The 26,800-nt window shown below is 38.0% G+C and overlaps 1 protein-coding gene across 1 annotated transcript in view; it reads left to right on the forward strand.

The window, feature by feature from the left end:
• The window catches only part of HNRNPLL (heterogeneous nuclear ribonucleoprotein L like), a 68,863-nt gene that overhangs the window by 9,944 nt on the left and 32,119 nt on the right, over positions 1 to 26,800 (forward strand). The gene's annotated exons all lie outside the window — the stretch shown is intronic.

Consider the following 26,800-nt stretch of genomic DNA (forward strand, 5'->3'; position numbering starts at 1 on the left):
AGCAGGAAGAACTTTAAGAGCAGGTCAGAGGGAAGTGGACTGGGCAATGGGAAGTGGTTCAAGGATGAGTCATAGAGTGGACAGTTTGACCAACACACCTGGCAGGTACAGGAGCTTACAGGAAATATGTGTACCTAGCTCACCTGTGTTCTACTTCTGCATAGGTTCTTTTCTATCTTGGGTAGAGGCAGCAGTGTGACATGACATTGGTAGAAGGAAAAGGGACAGGATAGGCAGGCCAAGTGATCACCAGGGTGTGCATTCACCCATGAGTCCAGGGTCTGGTCCTCAACCTTTCAGGCAAGAAACTCAGTCTTGTCAGGATCCCAGAATTCATCCTGATAAGGAAGACTAACACCAGCTACACTCTTTAGAGACTGCTGTATAAAATAAAAGCCCAATCTCTTTCTTTAAAACAGTTACCCTTTTTTAGTGCCAGGCCCTAGTATTGAAGAAGTGGTGATGATGAATTAAAAATCAAGGACCATTTGATGAGCATAAATTGGAGCACAGAGCTGGAGAGTCTTACTAGAGCTAAGCCCCACAAAATAGATAATCATGACCACCAACAAGTGGGAGTTATTTCTGACGACCAGACGACTGATATCCCCCGGATTCAGTGCCTCCCATGGACAGTGGTGAATGTAATCAGCCATCTTCGCACATTTTGACTCTGCTTGTTCTGTGCTTCTGCATCAGAGTTGCATGATTTAACTTGTGCTCTAACTTTGCTGTGCAGAGAAAATGGATTTTCCTATTATTTTGTTCAGAAGTGATCTGCGCTCCTTTTGAGCACTCACTTACTTGGTTAGTTGGTGTTGGTGGTCATGATTATCTAAATGTCTGATCTGGTTTAAAACCTGGTAATGCCGATTATTGAAACGATCCCTTTAGGTATGTTAAAAAGATAAACTGAAGCATATTTAAAATTTTAACAGTTTATTTGTGCAAAAATCTATTGGAATCAGGGCAGGGCCAAACCAGACATAGGAGAACTCCACCAAAAGCAGCTTGGGGAGAGGCTTTTATGGAGAAAAGGCAGAAACAAAGTAAGGAAATTATTGAGCGGCTATAGCTTATGGCTATAGCTTAAAGCTTAGTTGGCTGTTTGTGATTGGTTGTATTAGGTTTCGGTTTCATAACCTTGAGGCATTTACAAACTTAGATTTTGGTTTGCTTACGTAGGCCACCTAGCATTAGAGACAACTCAGTCTAATGGCTTTCTTATTTAATTAATTTAATAGGTATGTTCTGTTTCTCTCAGATAAAAAGAATATAACTTGCAAATAACCTCCCCCTAACCTTCCCTTCTCCCTGCTTCTTTTCCTAACAGGTGTATAGAGAAGAGGGAGGGGTGTGGCTTACGAGTCTTTGTCACAGCAGGAAGAGCTAGGGTCCTCAGGTTGGGTGGGAGGGTCCTCCGCCTTCTCGATTCCCTTGTCCACCTGTTTGCTCTGTGCTCTGCTGGTTTCTGAAGCTGTAGCATGCTGACCGCCTCTCCCTTGCAGATTTGGCCTCCCCTCAGCTCCCTCTGGCTATGGACCCTAAACCTCTTCTGTGTCCTCAATCGGCCCCTTGCCCTGGGGGTCCACTGCAGCATCTGCGCCGGGGTCTTCTCTTTGTTCAGACCCACATCCTCTCTCATTAGTTCTATCGCAGTAGTCTCCAAATAGCTTCTCTATCTATGGCTTTCTCCAATCCCTTTTTCTTTCTTAAACACCTATATGATCATGTGATTCTCTTTCTTCAAAACTTCTAAGAGCTACCTGTTTTCTAGAGGATAACACTTAAACTGCTTGGTCTGATATACAAGACTCCTAACAATTTGATCTCAATTTGCTTTCCATCCTCATCTTCCCTTCTCCAGCCTCACATGTCCATCTAACACATCATGGCTTTTCGTGCCTCTGAATTTACGTATTCTTTCCATCTGAAATTTTCTTTTTACTTTGTTCATTGAGACCTGGTTCAAATGCTCTTCTGTGAAACAATTTTTTCTTTTTACTAATCTTCGCAGAGATCTCTAGTATGGCACTTGTCATCTCTACAAGGAAGATGAAATATTTCAAATGAAACTTAAAGGCTTAAGGAAAATTTGCATCTTCAATAAGTTGTATAATTTAAACATCAATTAATTATAAATGGTCTTTTCTGTGCACAAGAAGCAGCCTGTGGACATTAAAATAAACCAACTTTGACACTGATATACCTAACAATTTTAAAATATGAAAGTCTCTAATTGGCTTGTTAGGCGTGCTTTTGTTTGCAAGTAACAGGATAACTCTCTGCAACCATATAACAGTAGTTTTACAAGAAGAGTTTTCTTTTTCTTATATAATGAAAGTTCAGAACTGAGCAGTCCAGCACTGGTACAATTGCTGAGAAATGCTGACAAGGACTAAGGCTCTTTCAGCATTTCTTCTCCTCCTTTCTTAGCTTTTTGGCTTTCATCCTCATGTTTTTATCCTCATGTCACCGACTGACTGTTGTATCTCCAGGCTCATGTCTGCTTTCTAGGCAGCAAGAAAGGGGAGAGACATCAGAGACAAAAGGGGCAAAGGAACTCTGCCAGGTGCATCTCTCCCTTTTTATCCGGAAGTAAAACTTTCTGGAAATCTTATCTCAGAGGGTTCTGCTTGCATCGTACTGGCCTGAACTGATTCATGTGGCCGCGGCTAGCAGTAAAAGAAGGAAAGTCGAGTATTTTGCTTTCCAGCCTCTGTAGTAGAAAAAAAGCAAGAGAACAGGACGTTGTGAATGGCTTTGGGGCTGCTAATCCCAGTGTCTGTCACAGGGCTATATTCATGAGATTGAGTCTAAAGAAGGACCTTGATGGGAAGTGGGGAGAGAGAATGGTAGAAGGTTAGGATACATTGGATCAAAAAACTCAGGTCCGTTCTGGCCTTAGTACTTTAGCAAAGAGATGACTCAAATCTAATAGACCTCTTATTTCTCTCTATAGTACTCTTCTCTCTTTCAGATTCTTCCTCAAGGATAGATTTGTAAATTAAATTATTAATTAAATTTTTGAGATAATTTACAAACCAGAAAATTCACTCATTTAAAGTGTACAATTCAATGGTTTTAGTATAGTCACAGAGCTGTGCATCTACCACCCAAATCTAAGTTCAGAACATTTTCATTATCCCAAAAAGTAACCCCCTACCCAATTGAAGTCACTCTCCTCCCCAGTTCCACTCCACTCCCAGACCTAGGCAGCCACTTATTCCCTTTCTGTTTGAGAACAAATGTTTAAAAGAGTCTGATTTTCTGCTGGAAATTCAATAGAAAACACTATAAAAATGAGCTTCAGGGTAGAAAGTAAGATTTAAATATATTATGAATGGCAATTCACCTGCTGTAGTAGGATTTTTCTGTGAAGGGACTGATTCAGTATCATACTCAGTGAAAACAGAATTTCTAAGCACCTCATCCCTTACCTCATTTTGCCTTGAAGAATCATGCTGTTTTTCTAATTCTTGTCAGTCACATTTTAGCCTTTCTTTAAGGTACGTGAGATTTATAAAGGTATTAGATAGATATAAAATTACAAAACTCCAAATTCGAATTCGAAGTCTCATTAGTGGGAAGGCTTTAATTAAAAAAAAAAAAAAAATTACCTAAACAAGCTGCTGATTGACAGTAAGTACTGAAGCCAGGTGCCTCTTCTTTTCCACTGTACAGGGACAGTCCCTGTCCCATTTTAAGTGTTATTTGCGAGAGATAATATCGTTTATCTACTGAAATGAAAATGAGCCAATGGGCCTGAGACTCAGAGTAACTGCTTTCATTATTGTTTGCAACATTCCCTCTAACTGTCATATCCTGCTCTACTTATACCTGTTGCATCAAGATGAGAGAGAAAACAGGAAATGGGGCAAGTATTCAGCACAAAGGACTGTCACCAAGGAGTTCCAGGGTCAGGGCTTTTTATCAGAGGTTTGAAGAGCTGTGAAGAGAAACAGAAAATTTGTGCCTGATAATAGTGAAAAAAGAAAAACTGTGCCTAAATAGAGGTGAAGGAACATTTTAGTGAGTCGGCTTTTGATATTAGGCTGTATACCACTTAGAATTCTCACTCCTGAAGACTGCATATTTAAATGTTCATTTAGTTTCTTTTCCTTTGCCTTTAATCACTATTTTTTCTTTTGCCTTTGATTACTATCCCTATAGCAGGAAGATGTTTTATACCAGTTTGCCATTACAAATGTTGTGCAGTTAAGTTAGCTTTATGTCACTCCCAGCGAGCACCCCCAGTGGCTTCGCATCGTACTTCAGTATCAGATGCTCTGGGCAGTAACTACTATCTATCTAGTCCTTGCCCAAAGTGAATTTTTTGTACACTGTGTAGTCTGTATTTTAAGTCAGATCTTTCTTTGCAAATATTTCACTTAAATTTAGTGAAAAAAATTGTCCAGAATCTTACATTTATTTATTTAATTAGCTGTGCAATAGTGGGCTTTACTACTTACTGGCTGTGTGATTTTGGCAGATTATGTAATTTTTCTGAGTCTGAATTTCCAGTTGTAAAATGAGGCTAATAATACTATATAAAGTTCCTGCAATGATGAAATGACCCAGTGTATGTAAAGGAACTTGTAGCCAGGCACATAGTATGTGTTCACTAATAATGATGACGACAATAATAGCAATAATAGCAAACACTCCTATTGCATTTACTGTATGTTGCATTATTCATGTATTGACTTGAATAAACCTTAGAATAATCTTATACATGGGCATATAATCATTGTAATTTTACAGTTGAGAAACTGGAAGAAAGGAAGTGGCATAGCCTGGATTTAAAACCAGGCAGTCTGGCTCTAGAGTCCATGCTCTTATTTCTTTATATTCTTATTATTCTCATATTGCCCTAATAAGAGTAAAAGAAATAAGAGTATGCTCTAATTTCTTATAATGGTAGAAGGTTAGGATACATTGCTGCACTGTAAATCTTTATTTTCATGTTTTTGCCAACATATTAGATTATTTCCTTTAGACACTTGCATATATTCATCTATAATATGAAACCTAAGTATGGAAGAAAACTTGTGGTATCAAGGGACTTCAAGAATTTGACACTGTTTCATTAATCCCGTGAGAGGAGGCACCTCTCCATACCATTTGTGAAAGACTTCTTATTTACAGTTAAATAGTCTGAGAGTCCTTTCTGAAATGTCAGGAAGGAGATGAAGATAATTAAACTGATCCCACCATCCTGAGCATGTCTACGAAGTGGCATATATGAGGTAAAGAGGTAAATAAAGAGAAAAGCATGGTGCACATGTACTGTGTTTGCATCAACATGTTACTGTAGGCTACCTCCTTGCCTCTAAACTGAACAAATATGGGTCCAGGAGCAATTTTCTCTTCTTCTTGTGTGTGTGTGTGTGTGTGTGTGTGTGTGTGTGTGTGTGTGTGTGTGTGTGTGTGTGTGTGGCTCAGGACCTATTTAAGGGCAATTTAATGCAGTAGTTGCCATGTAAATACCTTTCATAGGAACTAAGTAATTGTTGGAAGCCGTTATAATTTATCATTATTTAGTTTCAGAGTGATTTGGATGTTCTCATTTTCCCTCTTAATTTGAACATTTTCACTGCATCAGAATTTCTACTTTAATTTTCTCTGGAAAAGACATACCTCTTTAAGGACTAAGATACAGTAATCGTAGCGAATATACATGCATTTTTTTCCCCAAAGAAAATGGTCAATGTGGTTTTATGCTTTTTGATCTGTAAGACTTAAAGCATCTGACTCTGACCACACATTATGGGTTGTTTTAAACCAAGCAACAGATCTCAGTCCTTAACAATTCAGGAAAAAAGTACAATCGAGCCATTTTATCATGGAGGGAGTGTTTTGGAATGCTCACATTATAAACGTGCTCAATAGCATCATAATGGAATCATACTTCATTCAAACTCTCAAAGACAAAATTTAAATGCTGTTTTATAGCATAGATGAATTCTGCAGCTGTGGTAATAGCATCTGTTGCCAGGTGTCCTGTGTCTTAGACTGGTAATTGATACATGGTACCCAAAGATACCAAGATAATGAAGTATCCTTAAAAAGAAAATGACCCTAACACCACAATGACATGAAGGACTTGAATTAATACAAGTAGAATTGAGGACCATTGGGTGGAGGATTTTTGTTGTAACCACACACTCACAAAAATGGCCAACCCAACAGAGCCAAAAATGTTTAGGTATACTTTAATCACAGATTTAGAGACTTGCCCTGTGTCCTTCTAGGGTAGGCTTTGCTCTTGTCCTGCAAAGTCTAAAACGTCTTTTTTTAGGTATCGTGGAATGTTTATTGTGGATTTATTTAGTTTTTCTATCTTCTCTAGAATGCATGCATTCTAGAAAGTCCTACTTATTAGTGACTTACTTGGACATGTATTATTGATCTCTCCTCTCTTTCCTTTTCAGTCCCTCTCCACTCGCTTCCCCTTCCTCCCTCCTTCCTTCCTTCTCTCCCTCCTTTCATCTTTGTTTCTAGACCATTCCAAGGAAATCAGTGACATAGTGATGGTATAGATATGGATAATGATAAGTGGGAAAGATTACAGAAATTTAGAAGGTGTATTTGAGGTTGAGTCATATGAAAAATTCTGAATTATATCTTCCGAAATAATTTCTTTTTGCTTTTTCTTAATAACTGATATAACTTTCAATTCTGTGTTATTGCGATTTAGAGTCTGGGTGTTTCACATAGATGATTTTATATCCCTAACCGGCTCCTGAAAAACAGGGACTCCTCACTCTTTGAACCTGGCCACTCTCCCCTGAGGCCACCCAGACTCCATTTTTTATAGTTCGCCTCGAAACTCATCTTCTCCAGGAATCCTTTACCAATGTACTACTGCCGTGACGTAACACATCGGTAAAGGATTTCTGGAGAAGATGAGTTTTTCATTTTCAAAATTTTAAATAAGTGAAAAATACAGAAGAGTGTGAAGTACAAAGTTTTCTCACCTCCCAGAATTAAGAGCTGTTAGCGTGCTGACAGATTTGCTTTTAGCCTTTATGTGTATTTCTATGTATGTATAAAATATTCCCTAATATATTTGAAGTACCTCTGACCATCACTTTCCTACCTCTGCCTCATCCTCTGCCATCACCAACCATGAATTTCCTGTGAATCCTTCAAGTTCATTTTTCATTTTCTGCTATTTTTCATTATGTATTATGAATGCTTTTTCTTTCTTTTTCTTTCTTTCTTCCTCCCTCCCTCCCTTCCTTTCCTTCCTTTCCTTCCTTTCTTTTCTTTCCTTCCTTCCTTCCTTCCTTCTCTTTCTTTTGTTTGTTCGTTCGTTCGTTCTTTCTTTCATTCTTTCTTTTTCATTTTTGTATGGAGTTCTTGGTGGTGGCTCTAGGACAATCAGTTTTCCCTGCTAGATGTGGCTGAACCAAATGGCAGCTGTATCCTCTGGAGGCCAGCCCTTGCTGCCACTGGTCCGTGAATCCCTGTAGCCACTGGACTTGGTCAGCAGTACGTCTTGCCTTTCCCCTTGGTGTGCCTTGTCTTCTCCCTACTACAACTCTGCATCTTGGGCTTTGGTAACAGCAGATTCTCAAAAGAGCTCTAGTAAATGCAGGATGCTGCACCTGACAGCATCTGGGCTCTGTTTTGGGGGGCTCTGTGACTAGAAATCCCAATTTGCCTTTTGATTTTCTAACCGACCTAGCTTTCTTCTTGTTTAGCTGCTAGAAGCTCAAAACCAAATATACAGCTGATCTATATTAATAGGAAATATCTTCATGACATGGCTTTTGTGTATTAACCACGTCGTGCCTTTATTTTCTAATCTTCATTTAGCATTTGTCACAATGTTCTTCCTTTTCGCATTTTAGCCTGTATAATTTACGAATCTTTCTGAGATACCCCCCATATTTTTAAAGTAGGAAAATAAAAATCTAACAATCTGCTATAGTCAGTGCGAATTCTTGTTGCTCCTGATCCAGGAAAACTCAGTGAACTGAAAAAGAAAATTTATAATTAGGAGGATTAAATATTTCTTGTCCTGAGGTACATATTTGGTGTGGTAGATATCTTCATTTATTATTTTCCGTGAATAATTTATGAATCTCCTTTATCTAATAGTTAAATACATTTTGAATGCATTAAACGAAACTAATGAAATATGATTTGAAGCTGTGGCTTGAGGGTATCTTCTGCTTCAAAAAACAAAAATAAAACTTACATGCTATCAGTTTAAATATTTTCCTTTTTACTGTATTTGAAGGTAGAAATCATCAAGATTCTTTTCCTCAGACATTTAGGAGATTTGGGACTTAGGTAGGTGGCACATGCGGCCAACCTGTGTGCTGTGAGTCAGGAATGCAGATGCAGGCCTAGGGTCTTCCGTGTCTCCCCATGGGCCTCTTACACTCTTTAAAGCACCAACGTCAGAGTTATGTTCCTTTTAGCCTTTAGATTTTTTTTTTTTTTTCTTTTAAAGCATGAATATCCCTTAGAAAGTCAAACCCTCTTAAAGAGAATTTGTTTATAAGAACTTTTCATGTTTGCTATCTGGCTGGGAACAAGAGTTTGAAACAATACTAAAACCGGTAGATTGGAAAGGGTAATGGGAGGTCTGAGAGCAGAAGAGGAAACTTGCTTGTAATTCTGTCTGGGATGAGCCTCTGGTATAACTAGAGTAGGCTTTTTTCATTTCCTGCAGAATTTTTAGACCTTCTTTTTCTTCCTTTTTTCTTTCTTCCCAAAATATGAAGTTCAAAAGGTTTTAGTTTATGAAAAAAATTTTTTTAAAGAATTGACCAAAGAGGGGAAAGTTATTTATGCCACAAAGGAAATTCCCCCTAAAGAAAAATTTCAGTAAACTTTTCCTTCAACGAGTCTCTATATTAAAATTTTTCCTTTCAGAAATTCTTTATTTAATTGTCCCATAGAAAATCAAATTATACAACTCTAAACTGTGGTTTCTCAAAACCATGAAGTTTTCTAAAATGAGATTATGTATCAGTAGTGGTGGCACCAGCTTAAACAAATTCATCTATGGAGTTGTCAGCACTGCTGATAGATTTAGGGCAAAACTTCTGCCAAATTGTGTAAGATAACAACCAAGCACAACATGAACTTGATAGATTCTTTTCTTATTTTAGCAAAACCACATTCTGCTTCGAGAAAGGTCAAACTCAGTGCAAGGGCATAGCTCCTTCTTTATTGGTCTTTCACAAACTTGTCACTTGATACAGGACGTGGAAAGGACAAAGGGGGAATTTTTTCCTTATCTGGACAATTTACAATTTCATCTCAAAATACCTAATTTTCTGGGCCAATCTTTTACGGCTTTATCTTACTCTCCCCTCGTCCCCTTCCCCCGGCCACCCCCCCACCCCCCGCTCCGATGAATGATGTTAAATTTTATTACTTCGAAAAGTTATTGACTATTCTGAGATTTTCAATTAAACATTTTTTTTTCTTTGTATAACTGCAGACTTGCGTTCCCTGTCTAGGTTTCTAAAAAACTTATGTCTTCCTGGTTCCACCTGCTTTCTGTCCTCTGCCATGCCTCACCTTTTCTAAGTGTAGAATTTCTGATTTATATATTGCTTCAAGGTCATTGGTCACAAAATTGGGCCAGATTAGCCAAGCAAAATCCATAAAACCAATTTTTTTATAGTACAGGTCGGATATCACTTTTGAAGACCCAGGTAGACGTTAAGGCAGTGAAGATGTAGGATGAGAGAATGGGAGTTGGCCAGATTAAAAGGCATTCGGCTTTGTCTTCAGGAAAGTGGTGGCAATGTCTGGGGCTTCTCCGCAGACATTTATCCTAGGGATGTGGTGACCTCACTTTTAAAACCCAGCCTAATACTGTATCCAAACTCAGCACTAAATCAAGTTTGAAAACACTCTGTAATAACAGGTTGAAATTTATGGAGCCCAGTTTTCTAAACCTTAGCAAGTAATTAAAACCTCCATTGTTGCCAAATAAAGCAGAGCGACATGGGAAGTGGGGAGAAAAATCCCACATTTGGAGACTTGAACTGTCCCCTTGCCAAAATGAATAGTTTAATGTGACCTCAGGCCTGTCATCTAAACTCTTTGCTTTATTGTCTCATCTTGGCAGACTGAGGCAAAAGATTGCGCCAGACGACCTTTACTAAAAAAGTAATCATGCTCATGTGATAAAACAAAATAAAGCAAGAAATTGTAAAATGCAGAAAAGGATAAAGAAGAAGACAGAGGTAACCCATAAAACCCATAATCCCACCTGCCCTGATAGATTAATGTTAACATGATGAACTATTTCCTTTTTATTTATTTATTTATTTTTTAATAACTGAAATCACTGATTTACACAGTTTGGGTATATATATTACATTTTGAAAAGTATTGGGTCCAAAATGCATCGTCCTCCACAAAAGAAGCCTAGGACAAATGGAAAAAGCAGACCACATTTTTGAATAGGAACACTTAACCGCATAAAGATGTTAGCCCAGTAAAGATTGGCAGTACCCATCAAAATTACGAGTGGATATACATTTGGACCCACCATTCTACTTTTAATAATGATTTCTAGAGATAGTATCTAAGAAATATTATTCATTGCAGTATTCTTTTTGTAATAGCAAAAAAATTGGAAGCAACATAATGCCAATTAATGTAAGTCTTATTAAATAATTTATGGTATGGCTACACTTCAGAATACTATACAGCTATTAAAAAGAATGATTAAGCACTTTTTGTATTGATTTAGAAAGATCTTAGAAATATACTAAATGGAAAAAACAAGCTGCTGGAACAATGTGTATAATATTTTATTATTTGTTTGAAAAAAAGGAAGAGGACAAAAAATTGTTCTCTTTCACTCGGAACAATCCTCTGGAAGCCTGATCAGGAAACTACTGATATTAATGACCTGTGCTGGGGTTAGGGATGGGAACAAGTGGGTCTGGGACAGGTTGAGAGTGAGACTTTCTACTATGTATATTTTTTATATTTGTTTGATGTTTGGACAAGCAAATGTTATCTATTAACATTACATTAAAATGGAAATAAAAGGGTGCTGCCCTTTGATTACTAAGATGATGCTGATGATTCACAATGAGTAGCACTTTCATTTTTAGTTTAACAGTAATATATTCACACTGCATCATGATACTACATTTCTTCAATTCCAAGATGTATATTTTTCCATGTATTAAAATTTCTGAGATGAGTAATCCTCTCCCCCACCTCCCCATTGTATATACTATACTTTATTTTGCTATTTGGCTATTATTGGACATTTGTCAGTTTTTTCTTTCTTTTTCCCCTTCTCATGAATAACTGGTCTCTTCCTGTTTATTGAATCACTAAAAAGTTTTATTTTTTGACAATTAGAAACAATGCTGCAATGCTACAGTGTAATGTGGCACTTAAAAATAGGGGTTCTAGAATCATAATGCCTGGGTTTGGATCCTGGCTCTTCTGGAATCTCCAAGCTGAATAATTTGGTCAATAACTTAGCCCAAGTCTCCTTATTTGTGAGACAAAGATTATAACACCACCTGTTTCATACGGTTTAGCACATAGGTGGCACGCAGCATAAGCATTCAGTATGTATTATTCTTTTGTAACAAAAATATTTGTTGATTTATAAAAATAACTTCTATAGAACAGATTCCTGGAAATGGTACTATTTAACCAAATGATATAAACACTTCAGGACTCTTGATAGGTATTGATAAGCTGCTCTTCACAAATTTGTGTCAATTGACCTGCTTATCAGCAGTATGGTTCCCAAAATGACATTTTTAACATTTTTTAAAATTTTGTGAGAAGATACTATTTAAATATTAAATTTTAATTTCTTTTACAATTAGATTGATAGAATTTTTCTTTTTTACTGCAAATGTTGAACTGCTATTTATAATTCCTCTTGTTTGAATTTGCTTATTCTTGACTTCTGTTCCATTTTCTAACACAGTGTTATTACTTACCTGATCAATTTATAGGAGCTGTATACAATATTGATACTTGAACACTGTATTATTTATGCATTTTAAACTTGCTTTTAATTTAGTGATTTTAGAAATGAACTCAGATTATCTTTTAAATTAAAAACATGAAGATATTCAAACAAAAGTATATATAGCGTATTTGTACAGTCTAAAGATTAATAATAAATTGAACATCTCTGTGCTTCCCGCTCAGCCTAAGAAGTAGAACATTTCCAATACTTTCATGGTAGCAATCCCATTCTTCCCAAGCCCTGGCGCTACCAAAGTCTGAATTTCATTCCTTGCTTTGTAAAATAATTTTAACAGCTGCATATGTATCCCTAAATAATACATTGCTTGATTTTGCTTGTTTTCAACTTTTGTATAAATTCAATCATACCATATACATGCTTCTATAACTTGTGGCAATGCCGGTTCTGTTATATATCAGATCTCTACGTGGAAGTGTATTTATGGGTCATCTAGTCTATTCTGTTAGTCTGTTTGTTTCTTTAATATTATAGCTATAATGTCTTAATGTTCATTAGAACAAATCTCTACATCTGTGCTTGAGAAATAAAATATTTTATCCAGCATTTTTAGGTGTTCTTTACTGGGAGAGTTACTCTGGAGAGTTAGGCCAATTTTTGCTAAACATTAAAGTCCTTGATCACCTTTTGAATTACAAAAAAAATTCTCAACATTTTATGATGCTTTGGCTTTCAAATTATAAAATATTTTAGATAAAAGTGTATGAGATATTATAATGAATCTTCATCCAGCTGAATAAATAAAACATTACAAATACATTGTTTGCAATGACTTTAACAACGTGAAAGTCCAGTAGGTATTCAGTTTCCTTCTTTCAGAATAACATGGTAGTTAAGAACTCTGGCTCTGGAGTCAGAAAAACCTGAGGTCCAATCCAATCGCAAGCACTGACGAATGCACATTTTGGAATTCTGCCCAGACCACAAGCCTCCTCTGAGAACTGCCCTCAGGAGTGTGCCCTCTTTTTATATGATTTTGTTTTTCACTCTGTATGTTGAACTGCTATTTGTAATTCATGTTTATATTATGTGACTGCCTGACTGGACACATTTGATTGGATCAGAAGAGGAAATAAGATTAATCAAATTCTCTCTCCTAATATTTGGAATTGTGACCACTTGAATTTAGAACAAGGAAAATTACAAACTGGTGGGGAGGAGGGAGGGCAGGGCATACACATATGATAGGGAAGTAGAGTATATGCCTAGAGAATAGAAAAGAGTGAAACAGAAGGAAGATGATATGCGGAGAATGAGGCAAGAGACCTTGAGGAAGGAAAAAAGAAAGGAAGAGAGAGAGGTGAACACCTAACCACAAAAGTAAGCAAGTCCATCTTGATACCTGATGTTACTTCCTGATCCTTGAGTTCCTGGTAACACTGTTCTTAAATGTCCTTTCTGTGTAGCCCAAGCAGGTTTTTATTATTGTCGTCAATGTTAAAAAAAAAAAAACAAAAAACTCGATTCTAACAATCATTTACTAGCTATGTAATTTTAGGCAAGTTATTTAACCTCTTAGCCTCATTTTCCTCACTGGTAAAATGAGATAGTAAGAGTTTTACTTGCCAGGATTACATGAGTTAATATATGTAAGGATTACACGAATTAATATATGTAAAGCGTTTAACAAAATGCTTGGCATGTGGTTTGTTTTCAATTCATTAGATGCTATTTTTATTGCCGGCCTTTATTCCAGTCAGGCTGCCACCATGTTGAGTACAGGACACCTTGCGATGCCACCAAGAATTATACAACACTGCTATAACTTCATTTGCCACCTAGATTCAGATACACTCCTGGTCTCATCATCCTCTAAAGTAGAGAGCTATACCCCTTGAGGGATTTCCCGAAAGTCTTAGGTCACAGGAGAGACTGGAGTGGGGGCGGGTACAGTGGAGGGGGATATCAAAGGGAAGAAGTGTTTCTCCAGAGGGACCACATGGCCTGCAGTAGAGAAGGGGCTGCTGCTGGCCCCCTGCCCTTTTTGGAGCTGGGAAACTGCACAGTTGCGAGAGAAGTTGATAACAGGACTGGCTCGGTGTCTGCCAAAGGCTCAGAGTCATGATGTTTCCTGGTTTTAGTAGAGCCCAATTTCCACTGAAGGACTCTTGGTCTAGATTAGTAATTGTTAAATGCAGGTAATCAGGTCTCACACTGGCAGTTAGTGTGCCAGTGTGACATTTATTACCAGCATCAAAGGATATGAAATGGGTCTTGAGAAAAGAGTTCCACAAGTACATCATTTTTCTTTTTTTCCTCCAGTTTTATCAAGCTATAATTCATATATAACATTGTGTAAGTGTAGAATGTTCAATGTGATGATTTGATACATGTATATACTGCAAAATGATCACCAGAATAAGGTTAGTCAACACCTCCATTGTCACCTCACGTAATTACCTTCTTTTGTGTGTGCTGAGTACATTTATGATCTCTTAGCAACTTTTAAGTATGTGATACAATATTGTTGGCTATAGTTACCATACTGTCCATTATATACACAGAATTTATTCATCTTATAACTGGAAGTTTATACCCTTTGAGCAACATCTGGATTCCTTGGCTGACCATTAATTTTTAAGACTGACTCATAAAAATGTCCTTTGGAAGTTCTAGGTGCATTGACAAGGTTTATTGCCTGAAGGGCTTTGCTGTAGGCTGATTGAGTAGTGAACCAGATTTATTACTGCGGAAGCCTCTTATATCGGTGTTTGGAGGTCTCTTCTCTGGGACTGTCCAGTTTCTCCAGAGAAAATCTCTGACTGGGTGGAAGTAAAGGCAGGGGTCGGGGTGGTAGGTGTATGCTTGGTCGCTTGCATTCTGGGAACAGGAAAGGGAGATGGCTTGAGGCTTTCATAGTTCAAGAGTTCATTTTTTAACTCTATGACTTGCCTTTGCACTTCACGTGGCTTAGTCTCTAAGTCCAGTGGTTCTTGGGTTAACTTCTCCAGAGTATGAACCTCCATCCTCCCGCAAGGTGGTGAGTGGAGAGGAAAATATTTGTGTGGCTACTTAAGAGTTGGGGAGCGGACCTGGGACTAGAGGTCCAAACATTCCCACACACATAGTCTACCAATCTCGCTAATTTTAGAGTCACACCTTCACCTCTAGGTGTCCACACCTTTGTGGACCTACGCTCCAACTACTGAGACTCCCAGTTTCTAGTTCATGATTCATTGGACTTCCCCTCTAGGATGTTTAGGTTTTAACTGCTTCCGTTCTAATAAGTTAGTTATGACTTCCTCATTCGCTTTCCATCTTCTGTAAGTTTGTTGAATATTCTTTGTTTCTGTTTCCTCTCTATTTTTTTTTATGTGTGTCGTGGGCTTAGACTTTTTTACTGTATTTGGGTGGAGGCACAGGCATGCGATCACTCTACCATTTTTTCCTTCCTTTTTCTAGTTAACCTAACTTTGAATCCCAGGAATTATGGTAGTAAGCATCCCAAAAATTGCCTGTAGGAATGAAAACCCCTGAAAACTGTTTACTAGTTCAGTAGATTGTGGCAGGATCACTTCTGAATCACTTTTTAGTGAAAGAAACCCTGGCCTAACAGGCGTAAGCAAAAGAAGAATTTATTGGCTTATGGAAGTTGGGAGGTTCAGAGGGCTGAATGGACAATTTGACTTAAAAGAGAAATTCAGAGAGATAATCTATTATATAGGAGGAAGAAAAGCTATCTGCATTAGTAAAAGTAAAATAAATTAGCAAATTCGGTCAGTAGTTTTGGAAGAAGAAACAAAACAGAGACATGGGCAGGAACTGCAGAATGTCTATGCAATGGTATCCAAGAACACAGTGGGAATTGAATCTGGTGTGGTTCAAGCTTCGCTCCAGTTGTGATGTGCTCTTTCCCCACAGTTGTTCTGGCAATGGAACACCCTCTTTATGATAATGACAAAGACCACATGCAAATGAAGTAAATAAAAATTAGGGGCAAAGCCACGGGTAGTGTAGCTAACTGAACTTTGGGGGACTATCTGGAGAGGAGTTTTGGAAGTGATTTGGGGAGAAGTTCTAGAAATGATAAAAGTAATATCATGAGGAAAATAATTTCTGATTGAAAATAGGATTATCTAGACCCTGTGGGCTTGACAGAGCTTCTAGGTACTTCCAACCTGTTGTCTTTCTCCCCGGTTGGTCAAAGTTAATGAAGATCATGAATCATGTGCTCGCATATTCTTATCGCTTCACCAGTTGTTTGGCACCACATCTGGAAGGAAACTCCACGAAGTCAGGACTTGGAAATGGTGGGAGTTTTTACTCCTAGTGAGCTGAGTAAATTGTTCTGAGGTTGGAGCAACAGAGCCTACTGCTCCAGAGTGAATGGTAGAGGAAGAAAGGGGAGCTAACATAAAGCCAGCTTCAGACATAACCAGATGCAGAGTCTCGAATGATGTCATGGGGCTGTTTCCCTATCTCCCAGCTCTGCTTAACTCTCCCAGTTTCATTCTGGGCTTCTTTGGTTGCAGAAGCCTGTGCTCCCAGTTTAGCAACTCCAGAAAAAACAAGAGCAGTCTTTCCCAATAGCTCTGACAAAACACTCCTGGAGGTGATTCTGATCTGTTCTGCTACGTCACATACACATCTCTGAAACAAGCAATGACACTAAGGAAATGGGAAACTCTAGTTGGCCTGGTCTGGTCACTTGCACAGTCTTGTGATGATGGCTGTATAGCCCTGAGTGAGAGTTCACCCCTGACTAAGATACCTGGATTTGGTTTCTGACAGGAAAGAAGGGTTCTATTATAAGCGGGATGAACCAGACTGTTAAAAATGAGAGATGTCCATTACAGGTTCATTTACCACAGATGGGTTAGAATCTTACCCTTGTGTGCTGGTCAGCTTGGCCCCTAAAACATTCTAAACTTTTAGAATGAACATGGAACTAATTTGTTCTACATAATTTTAAGTCAATTTTAATTTGGTGTTTAGATCATAGTACCTGCAGAAATGATGCCATTATAGCCCCACTCTTTAGGTTTCATAAATACCAACGTAAGAATCTGGTAGCTGTGAACGTGAAGGCCATGGCAGGGGATGACAGTGGAGGAATCGGTTTAGAGTAGGAGAAGTGCCCCTATTGGCTTATCAGTGCCCTGCCCATTCCGACCTAGTCTTCATCTCAATGTTTTTCATTATCAAATGTTTTTAATCCAATTTATTGGATTTTTTTCCTCACCGAGAAAGAATTTAATGGTCACAGTGTATGTAAATTATACTAAAAAACAGCTACCTGTGAGGAAATAGGATTTGCATCAAGCACACCTGTGTTTGTTTACAGATTCAAATATATGCCTTAGAACAGGAGAAGGTGTTTGTCAACCACCCACTCCTCCCTCCCTGCCAAGGCTTAGGCCCACCTGATCACCTGCTTCCCAGATAGATTGCTTTTCAGAGTAATGCCCCTGAGACTTTTGAAAACAGTTTTTAATGATCTGTTCTACTGGAGCAAGGAAAAGAATGGCTATGTAAATGTTGACAATGGTTCTGTTTCCCAATCCTGCAGCATTAGAGTAGCCTACACTTTCTTTGTTCTGTATTTTATACTTGCTATATCATTCAGCACATATTCATAACTGAGGCTCTATTTCTTGTCCTTACAGCCATTAAATGAGAGAATGAACCACTGTATTCTGCAAATGTTAGATGCTGTAATACTTAATACATTTTAAAAAATAAAATTGGGCATTGTCAAAATATTTTCAGTTACTTTCCCATTGAAGCCAAAAATACATTAAGTTCTTACCCAATTCAGTGATGAAATAATTCTGAATTTATTTTTTATTCACTCGTACAAAGTTTCCTTTGAAATCAGTGGCAATTCTGAATGTGGGCTAGCTCCAAGAAGAATTCTGCAGAAAAAGAATCATGTCCAGTATTAATGAGTCATTTTGTCCTTCCTCATCTGAATCACATGTCAATTTGGTATTATGGATTTTTTTAAAAAATGACTTTGCAGTCATCTAAATAAAGCTTCTTTTAAAGATGTGATTATAGTGGTAAGAGATTAAAGTTATCTCTAATAATGAAATGTATAGTAATCTTTAAAGATTAAAACTGCTTAGAAGAGTTTATGACTCATGATAGTACTCGATTTTATTTTAACCCTCAATATTTTTATTGCAAAAATATTAAACAGAATGTTTAATAGCTTCAATAACTTCAATCATCCTATTAAAAGTGCCTTTTTAATTTTTCAAAATTTCCTCCCAGCTTTGTCTATATGTGCATATGTTTCATATAACTGTGATCATAGAGTATAGATTATGTATTTATTTCATCTACTAAGGATTCTCAACTGGGGGTGATTTTGCCTCCCACAGGACAGTTGAGACTATCTGGAGACATTTTTTATTGTCCCTATTACGGGCGGATGGGTGCTATTGGCATCTTGTGGGTAGGGGGCAAGGATACTACTAAACATACTATAATGTATAGCCCCCTCTCAAAAAAAGAATTATCTAAAATGTCAATAGTGCCAAGGTTGAGAAACACACAGACATAGATACACACACACACTTGTATCATGATGCTTTTTAAAAACTTTCTGTTAAATAATAAATCCTCTTAATTTTCACACTATTCTTGTAATTATTCTTTATTTCATCTAGCTGACAATCAAAATTTATCTAATGCGTTTCCCACTCTCAGACATCACTGATAATGTTATGAACATCATACATATGGCTTCTATATTAGTTTAAACAAATTCTCATGAGTCAAATTACTTTGGTAAAGGGTATTATCATTTTAATGGTTCTTAAACTTGGGATAGAGACCTTATAAAGGTTAACTTAGGTAATACACATTCATTATTAATAGTTTATGAAAGAGAATTAAAGTTTGCCTTTAACCATAGTTTCTAATGCTATAATTTTGTAAGTGGGGAATAATGGTGCTAGGGGAGGATTATATGAGAGTTAGTTTTAGCTTTTTGGATAGATAGTGTGGTTTCAGGAGCAGAGAGTATATCTCTTTACCCTCAATTATGTCTCCCACTATTTTTTTGAAATCTCACATAAGTCTGGGTAGGAGGGGAAAGTAACCATATGCTTTAGATTTCTTAAAGATATAAGTACTGATACGACACAGAGAGGGTTGCAATGGTGTGTTATTCACCTTCATATCCTTAGCGTCCACCACAGGGTCAGGTTGAAAATGTACACTATTAACGTTTGTTGAATAGACAGAGAGGAATAGGAGTAAGTAGCCCATGAAGTGACTGACTGAATTGGGACAGATGACGGCATAGAAAGCTTTGTGTTCTCATAAAACCATTAGAATTCATGTTGGGATTGGTTCTTATAGTTATTATATTTAGTGATTGTAGCTTTTGTTATCAGACTCTGTTAGAAGTAGCTGCTGAGGTTGGTGGTAGAAGCCAAGATATTGAAGGTCTGGGAACAACCATATGGCTCTTCCTCTCAGCCAGAATGGAAAAGCACTCCAGCAAGATAACATTGTTTTTTGTATAATTTAAAAGGGATGCAAAGACATTAAAAAATTAATTGATTGATGAATTTTTAATAACTAGGGAATACATGTATAGTACAAAAGTAGAAAAGTGTAAAAGAATATATAAAGTATTTTTTCAAGCTGAGGTTTTCAGCAATCAAGTTTCCCTCCCTAGAGGGTCTGACATAGATATACTAGGTATAGGCTAAAAACTGCTATAACCAAAAGATTCCAAAATAAGGCACACAAACAAAATAGAAGTTTGTCTCTCTCACATAACAACCTGGAAGTATGTGGTTCAGGCTGGACGGTGGTTCTGCTTCATAAAAATCATCCCAGGACCTAGTGCCTTCAATCTTGCTGTTCTGCCATCCTTATAGTGTTGCACATGATGGAATCCAACTCAGCACCACATCTGTACTCCAGCAGTGGTAAGAGAAAGAGAGGACATGAAGGACAAACGATTTCTTTTTAAGCAAATGATGCAGAACTTGTACCATCATTACTGCTCCTATTTCATTGGCATGAACTTTGGTCACATGGCCATGCCTAGCTGCAAGGGAATCTAGGAAATGTAGTCTTTAGCTGGGTGGCCAGATGATCAGCTGGAAATGTAGACAAGAACTGATTTTGTAGCTGTGAGTGTCTAAAAATAAAAATTCTTTCACAATTTGGTAATAGTATCAGTTGGATTATAAATAATTGAATCCGTCCCAGTCTTGAACTGTGATGTCTGGCATGTCACAACCAGACTTCTCCAAAATGCCAGAAAATAAAGTAAATAGCACTCAGTGGGGGCCTGATACTTCAATCCATTTCATTTCTAGATCATTTGTCTTCTTTAACCCAGTCTTCTCTTTCTTATATTTAAATATCTAAGATTGGGGGTTAACGATCTGGAAGCCCCATTGACAATCTTTCTTCGCCACTACAACACTGGGCAGAGCTATTCTTTTAAAGTTGTGAAGGAGGCAAATTTTATCTTTTGTGATCTCAGCTTTCTTCACCTTTCTTATCTGGTCATACAAGACCCATGGTGCTCTGACCATTCAGAAACCCACACCAAAGGGCATAGAAGACTGCTCTCTATGTGGCTAAATAATTCTCTTTCTTCTTTACCCACCCAACAATTACCCCCATAGTGCTTCATCTTAAGACTTTGTTTCATATTGAGATAACATGAAGTATTAGTACTATCTTTTCTCGCTTTGAGTCTTTATTAAACGAGTTGATTTGGTGATATGTAAATTGATTACTGCTATCTTTAGTTCTCTTAATTTGCTGCAAGAATATTTTTAAAAAATTTCTGCTACTAATAAAGGATTCTAAAAGAGCACATGTTTTGGCCAATACTTGACCAAGACTCAATAACTGACATATTTATTCAAATAGTGCCATGCCTTCTACATCACAGTACAGGTAGAAAATATTATTTGTAAAAAAAAAAAAAAGTATATATATATATATATTACTTGTATGGTACACTGATGAAGCTGGAGCCAACTGGCCTGGAGTCTCTGCCTGCAACTGGCTTCACCTAGCTACCCCAAGGGTTGAAGGGAATCATTATCTCAGCATACCCCATTCATGGGGCAGCCTGGCTGGTGAGGGCTTATCTAAAATGCTGCTATTCAAAATGTGGCCTTCACATTCGCATCTTCAGCAGCACCTGGAAGGTTGTGAGAAATGCAGAATCGCAGGCTCTATCCCAATTTACTTAATCAGAATCTGCATTTTCATAAGATTCCCAGGTGATTTATGTGTACGTTAGAGTTTGAGAGCACTGATCCAGAAAATAGTGGGTAATATATAACTAGATGGGAGGTTGCACTTACTGGACATTAACAAAATAGCAAATTATTAAAATGTCATCCTCCCTACCTGCCCCCCGAGAAAAGTTGTACTAAAACGAAACTGCCTGGGATCTGAGGTTTGATTCTATAATGTTCCTGCCATTTATGGAGTGCGTACATGCTCTCTCTCTCTCTTATATATGATCTTTTAGTATTCTACAAATGTGTAGCACAAAATGTGTGGTCTATTTAAACCAAACATTTAATTTAATTAGGGAGTATAGAGGATAAGGAGGATTGCACCTAACAGCCATTTCATCCTCCTTCAAGCTTCAAGTATACTTCCTGTATTGCAGAGACTGGTAAGCCAAAAATCACATCCTCTAGATTCTGTTGCAGCTATTATTTTGGAAGTACTTAGGATTCAACAATCAGATGCTTCCATGTAAGATCTGAAAGGCTGTGTCTCTGACAGGCATGCTGTTGGAGGCTTTTTTTTTCTGCCGTAGAGGTCCCAATGTTCAGTCATTAGCTTTGTGAACATCAGGAAGCATGGGATGATACATTCATTTTGCTGGTTCAGCTTACAGTTGGTATGGTGTGATTCTGGAGCTGACTGTGAAAGTGATAGCTTCTTGATCTTGGTGGCTTACAGACAGTAGCTGTGGTGATGTAGTTCCGAACTACAACTTACTAGAGGGGGTCAGGTGGGCTGTTTCCAAGGTATTTTTATTTTGCCCAAATTAAAAAAAAAGACAGAAAAGAATTGAGAGCTCATACTTAATAAGAAATTATTAAGAGCTACTTATTACTCTCAATTATCTCACATTCTATCTTAATACCTTTGTGTTAAGTGTAACTACTTATTAATTTTATCTATATTTTCATATACAAGATGAAAATTTACTTTGATAAATTCTATTTTCAACTGTGGAGAGAATGCTATGATTTTAGTCTTTTTATTAAAATTATTTTCAAAGATCTCTAAAGCACTATCAATTCACATGAGTCAGAGAGAAAAGTAATTTAAATATTATTTCTAAGATAAAGAGTAAGTGGCTATAACTGATAACAAGAATCTGAATTTTACCTGTCATTATCTGGTATATGAGCTAATCCTTCTAAGGTCATTCTATTTTATCTTTGCAGATGTATCACATCTGCCCCAAAGCAGATGCGCATGATGATAGCTGCTGAAAGAGAATACCACTGTAGTGACACTTGACTACACAGGGAACTAATAGTGCTTGAAGCACTTCCTTTGGGGCTCATTCTTTTGGAACGGTGGCTTCTTTTTACTGTGACTAACCAAATGCGGATCGAATTAAAGGGGCTAGTTTGGATACCAGTGCCTGACAGGTCTCTTTCTTGGTGATCTCTGCCAAACAAGGAAACTGGTATCACAAATAATGTACTCTGAATTTGACAGCATTTCACACAAACTCATTGAATTCGACAGCATTTCACATAAACTCATTGATTTGTTGACTTTGTTTTAAGCCGGATTTCACGTTAAATATGTCTTAATACATGTCTATGATTCCGATCCTTTGGAAATGTGGCACACAGATAAGTGTGCACGAAGGTTTTATTTGATTTTTGTAGGAGCTGAAGAAGGAAACAAAAGTTTTGTATTTTCAAGGAAATAACAATATTGGAAATTGAGTTTGGATTTGAAAAGCTTAGTTTGCGTTTCTAGTTGATCAAATGATGTATCCATCAGAAAATGGTGACATTTTTCTTATGATTTCTGAGCCTTTTCTATAGAAATTAAATTTAAAAGTGAACACTAAAACAGTGCATTATATTTGTAATTTCCTACAGAAATTGAATTTCCATATATCAATGAAAATGGTGAAAACTATCATCAATTCATCCCTTCTCAGAATTATACTTGTATAACCTCGGTAAAAATTAGTGAATGAAATAGTGTCATGATAAGTGACTATAAATTAGATCTCTATGTTTGTGGCAGTAAATACAATAATTAAATCATCCTTCTTGATGAAGAGTATTATTGGCTCTGGAATCAGATTGCTTTTGTTCCAATCCTGGCTGTCTAATTTACTGTGTCTCTAGGGCAGGTCTTTTAATCTCTCCTATGTTGTTTCTTTAATTGTACAATGGGCATAGTAAAAATAATGCCTCTAGGGGCTTTTTGTCCGAATTTATTGACATAACTCTTGCAGTGGTTAGCACAGTGCCTGGCACATTGTAAATGGCTGTTATTATTATATGTGCCCTGTAGCCTCTCTTTTGGGTATGTACATTGTTTTTTTGATTATAAACCTTGAGAAAGTAGGGACCAGCTCATAGTTTTCTAGTTCCTTCATCACCTAGCACGATGTCTTATAAATTACTTTATAGTCACAATGAGATTTAAAACAAAAGGGCAGTTTGGGGCTAGATTATAAAGGACCTTGATTATCAGTTTCCCTAGGCCTACTTTGGATGTCTCCTACTCTAGTATAACCTCTGAATCACCTTTGAATTGTGGCAATGGGAGTTCAAGGCTGCCTCCTACCTCAATGAACAGCAGCCAATCCAATTAAGCATTCAGGCCTGAGGCTGTATGTAGTACAAAAGATTCCAGATGGTCATGCCTTTTGGGATCTGTTTCTGAGTTTCTTAGGCATTTCTGGCTACTGGGTAGTGTGTAATTTCTTTATCTCATCTAAGTTAAATTACACAGAATAGAATTTATGGCCTCCTCTTTTACTTCTTCTTAAGGTATAGTGATGAGCTAGCTAGCACATTCTTTATCAAAGAACCTAGTGCCACAGTCTAAACAACTCATCTGCAACAAGCTCAAAGTTCACTCAAAGTCAATGTATTGAACTATGTCCTTTAAACATGCTAAGTTTGCTTAATTTTTTTTTCCACTTAACAGTTTTTGATCTATTCTAAGAAAGAATTAAGTTTAATACTAGTACATATTGACCCCTACCTACAGTTAGTGCAGTAAACACTGAGTATAGCAGCAAGGTTTGGCAAGGCTAGGTTTCCTTACTTACTGGTATGAGAGTTGCATTTTAACCTGGTAGGATCCATAGGTTGGATGTAGGCTTTGAGAATTTAAAATATTTTCACCATTACACAAAATATTTGAGAAGTTTGTATAAGGCTTTCAGGCTCTGCTCATTCTTCCCAGTGCTCTGCCAATGACATTTCCTCGTCTGCAGCCAACTCCGCAGCTCCCTCTTTGATATTGTGTCTGTCCACTTTCATTCTATCTTAATTTACAAAATAAACTTCTAATTTTTTTTTTTTTTTTAGTTCTATTCCGTCAGTGTATACACTTAGAGCCGCACGCAAATTTGATTACAGCTGTATGGCATTGTGAAAGAGCTTGCAATTGGATTCCAAAATGACAGGCACTGTAAATTATAAGGTAGAAAACACTGCGTGTTAAAGCACTGTCAGCAATAAATAAAAATAGGTGAGTTTTTTTCTGGAGTAAAATAACTTTGGAAAGGAGAACTAGGCTGGGAGAGGAAACAATCCACACCTAGGAAAGAAAGAGCCACATTTAGGAAAGCATTTGTGGGAAAAGGAAAATGAGACTACGTGACTTTATTTTTATTAAAATATAGTTAACATACAATATATTAGTTTCAGATATACAACATAGTTATTCAACATTTATATGGCTAATGAAGCGATCACCATGATAAGTCTGGTAACCATCTGACACCATAGTTATTACAATATTATTGACTATATTTCCTATGACTTATTATTTAAATAACTGGAAATTTGTACCTTTTATTCCCTTTCACTTTTTTTGCCCTTCCCCCCACCTCCTTCCCTCTGGCAACCATCAGTTCGTTCTCTAAATGTTTTTGTTTTGTTTTTTGGTTTCCACATATAAGTAAAATCATACAGTAATCTTCTCTGTCGGACTTATTTCGCTTAGTCTTATATACCCTTGAGGTCCATCTACGTTGTTGCAAATGTCGAGACTTCATTCTTTTTTATAACTCAGTAATATTTCATTGTGTGTGTATACACACACACACACACACACACACACACACACACGTTCCACAACTTCTTTATCCATTCATCTATCAATGGACACTTAGTTGCTTCCATATTTTGGTTACTGCAAATAATGCTGCAATGAACATAGGGCTGCATGTACTTTTCAAATTAGCGTTTCATTTTCTTTGGCTTCTCAGAAGTGGAATTGTTGGGTCTTGATCACAGGCAGTCCTCCAAGGGTTGTCACAGAGGGCAGTTAGGTTGCATTGGATTTGCCAGTGACTCTCCTGAAAGATGTACTGGATCTTTATTTCCCAAGGGCCACTCATTCAGCATTGTTGAGCACCTAACTTACGAGGGGACTGTATGGAAACTAGGTTTGCAAAGATGAAAGAGTACAGTTCCCGTCTTCAAGGGCTTTTAGTCTTTAAAACAGAACATTCTAAGAGGTAGGTATAAAGCGTCTTGTTGCAAAAAGAGAAAGCAGGGAAGAGTCCTCAATGGCCCCACAGAGGAAGTGAGCTGTGGTCCCAAGGGTAAAGAGAATTTCGATAGGCTTTCCTATCTTTCAGAAATAAATAGATCATCCAGAAAGGAAAGGGTTGGGATGAAGAATGAAATTTTATATGGAAGGTTTAAAACACATTTGGAGCAGGGACTCACACAGACAAGTCCCCTATAAGTGTCAGGAAAGAAGAGAGGTCCAGATGACAAATGAGTGCTAACTGATCAAACTGACATTCGCCGGTGTGGAGCGGCTTCTTCAGACTCCCACTTGCTGCATTCAGTAAATGTTGACTGCTGCTCTCCATTACCTCGTTAGTGGAGGGGAGAGTCCACCCGCTTCTATCACATTTTGCACAACCTAAGGAAAAGCCCACTTTCACAGTTCCAAACCCTCTTCTCTCCTCATCCCCTACAGTTTTAGGGCTGACGTATATCTAACAGGGATTTTAGACGTTTTCCTCATCCTCTTTTTGAAGACAAGTAATAAAAGCATTTAAATTAGCGGAAGGGCGGTTAACACCCGCAACCCGAGCACCTCTGCACGCCTCGTTGCCAGCCGGGGTTCACTCCACGCCCCACCTCAGGTGAGCCTAACAGTGCCAACCGCCTCGGGGAAGTAACTGCTACCCCGGGCGCGCGGCGAGCGTTGCGCGGTCGGGACTCGCAGGCCAGCGTCTAGTTCAGAAGGCGCAGGGAGGTGGGGGCGAGGCCGGGCCGTGGGCGGCTTTTGATGAACTGCCCTTACAGCCAATTGGAAGCCTGGTCGACTTTCCCCTCTGCCAATAGGGAGCGAGATCCAGGCTCGGAGGCGCTTCCCGCAGGCTGCGGCTGGATTCGATCCTGAGCGGCGACAGCGAGGGTGGGGGTGGAGGCTCGGCCTGGGTGGTGGGGAGCTTTGTCGGGGGAGGAGGGAAGACCGGAAGCCACGGTCGCGTCCCATCCTTAGATTCGCTCCCCGGGGCTGGGAGCGGAGACGGAGGAGCGGGGAGAGGTTGAATTTGGGCTGTTTAATAAAGGGGAGCGGCCGCTCCGGAGCGCCCTTCTCATCCCG

This window comes from Pteropus alecto, unplaced genomic scaffold, assembly GCF_000325575.1.
Source record: "Pteropus alecto unplaced genomic scaffold, ASM32557v1 scaffold131, whole genome shotgun sequence".
NCBI lineage: Eukaryota > Metazoa > Chordata > Mammalia > Chiroptera > Pteropodidae > Pteropus > Pteropus alecto.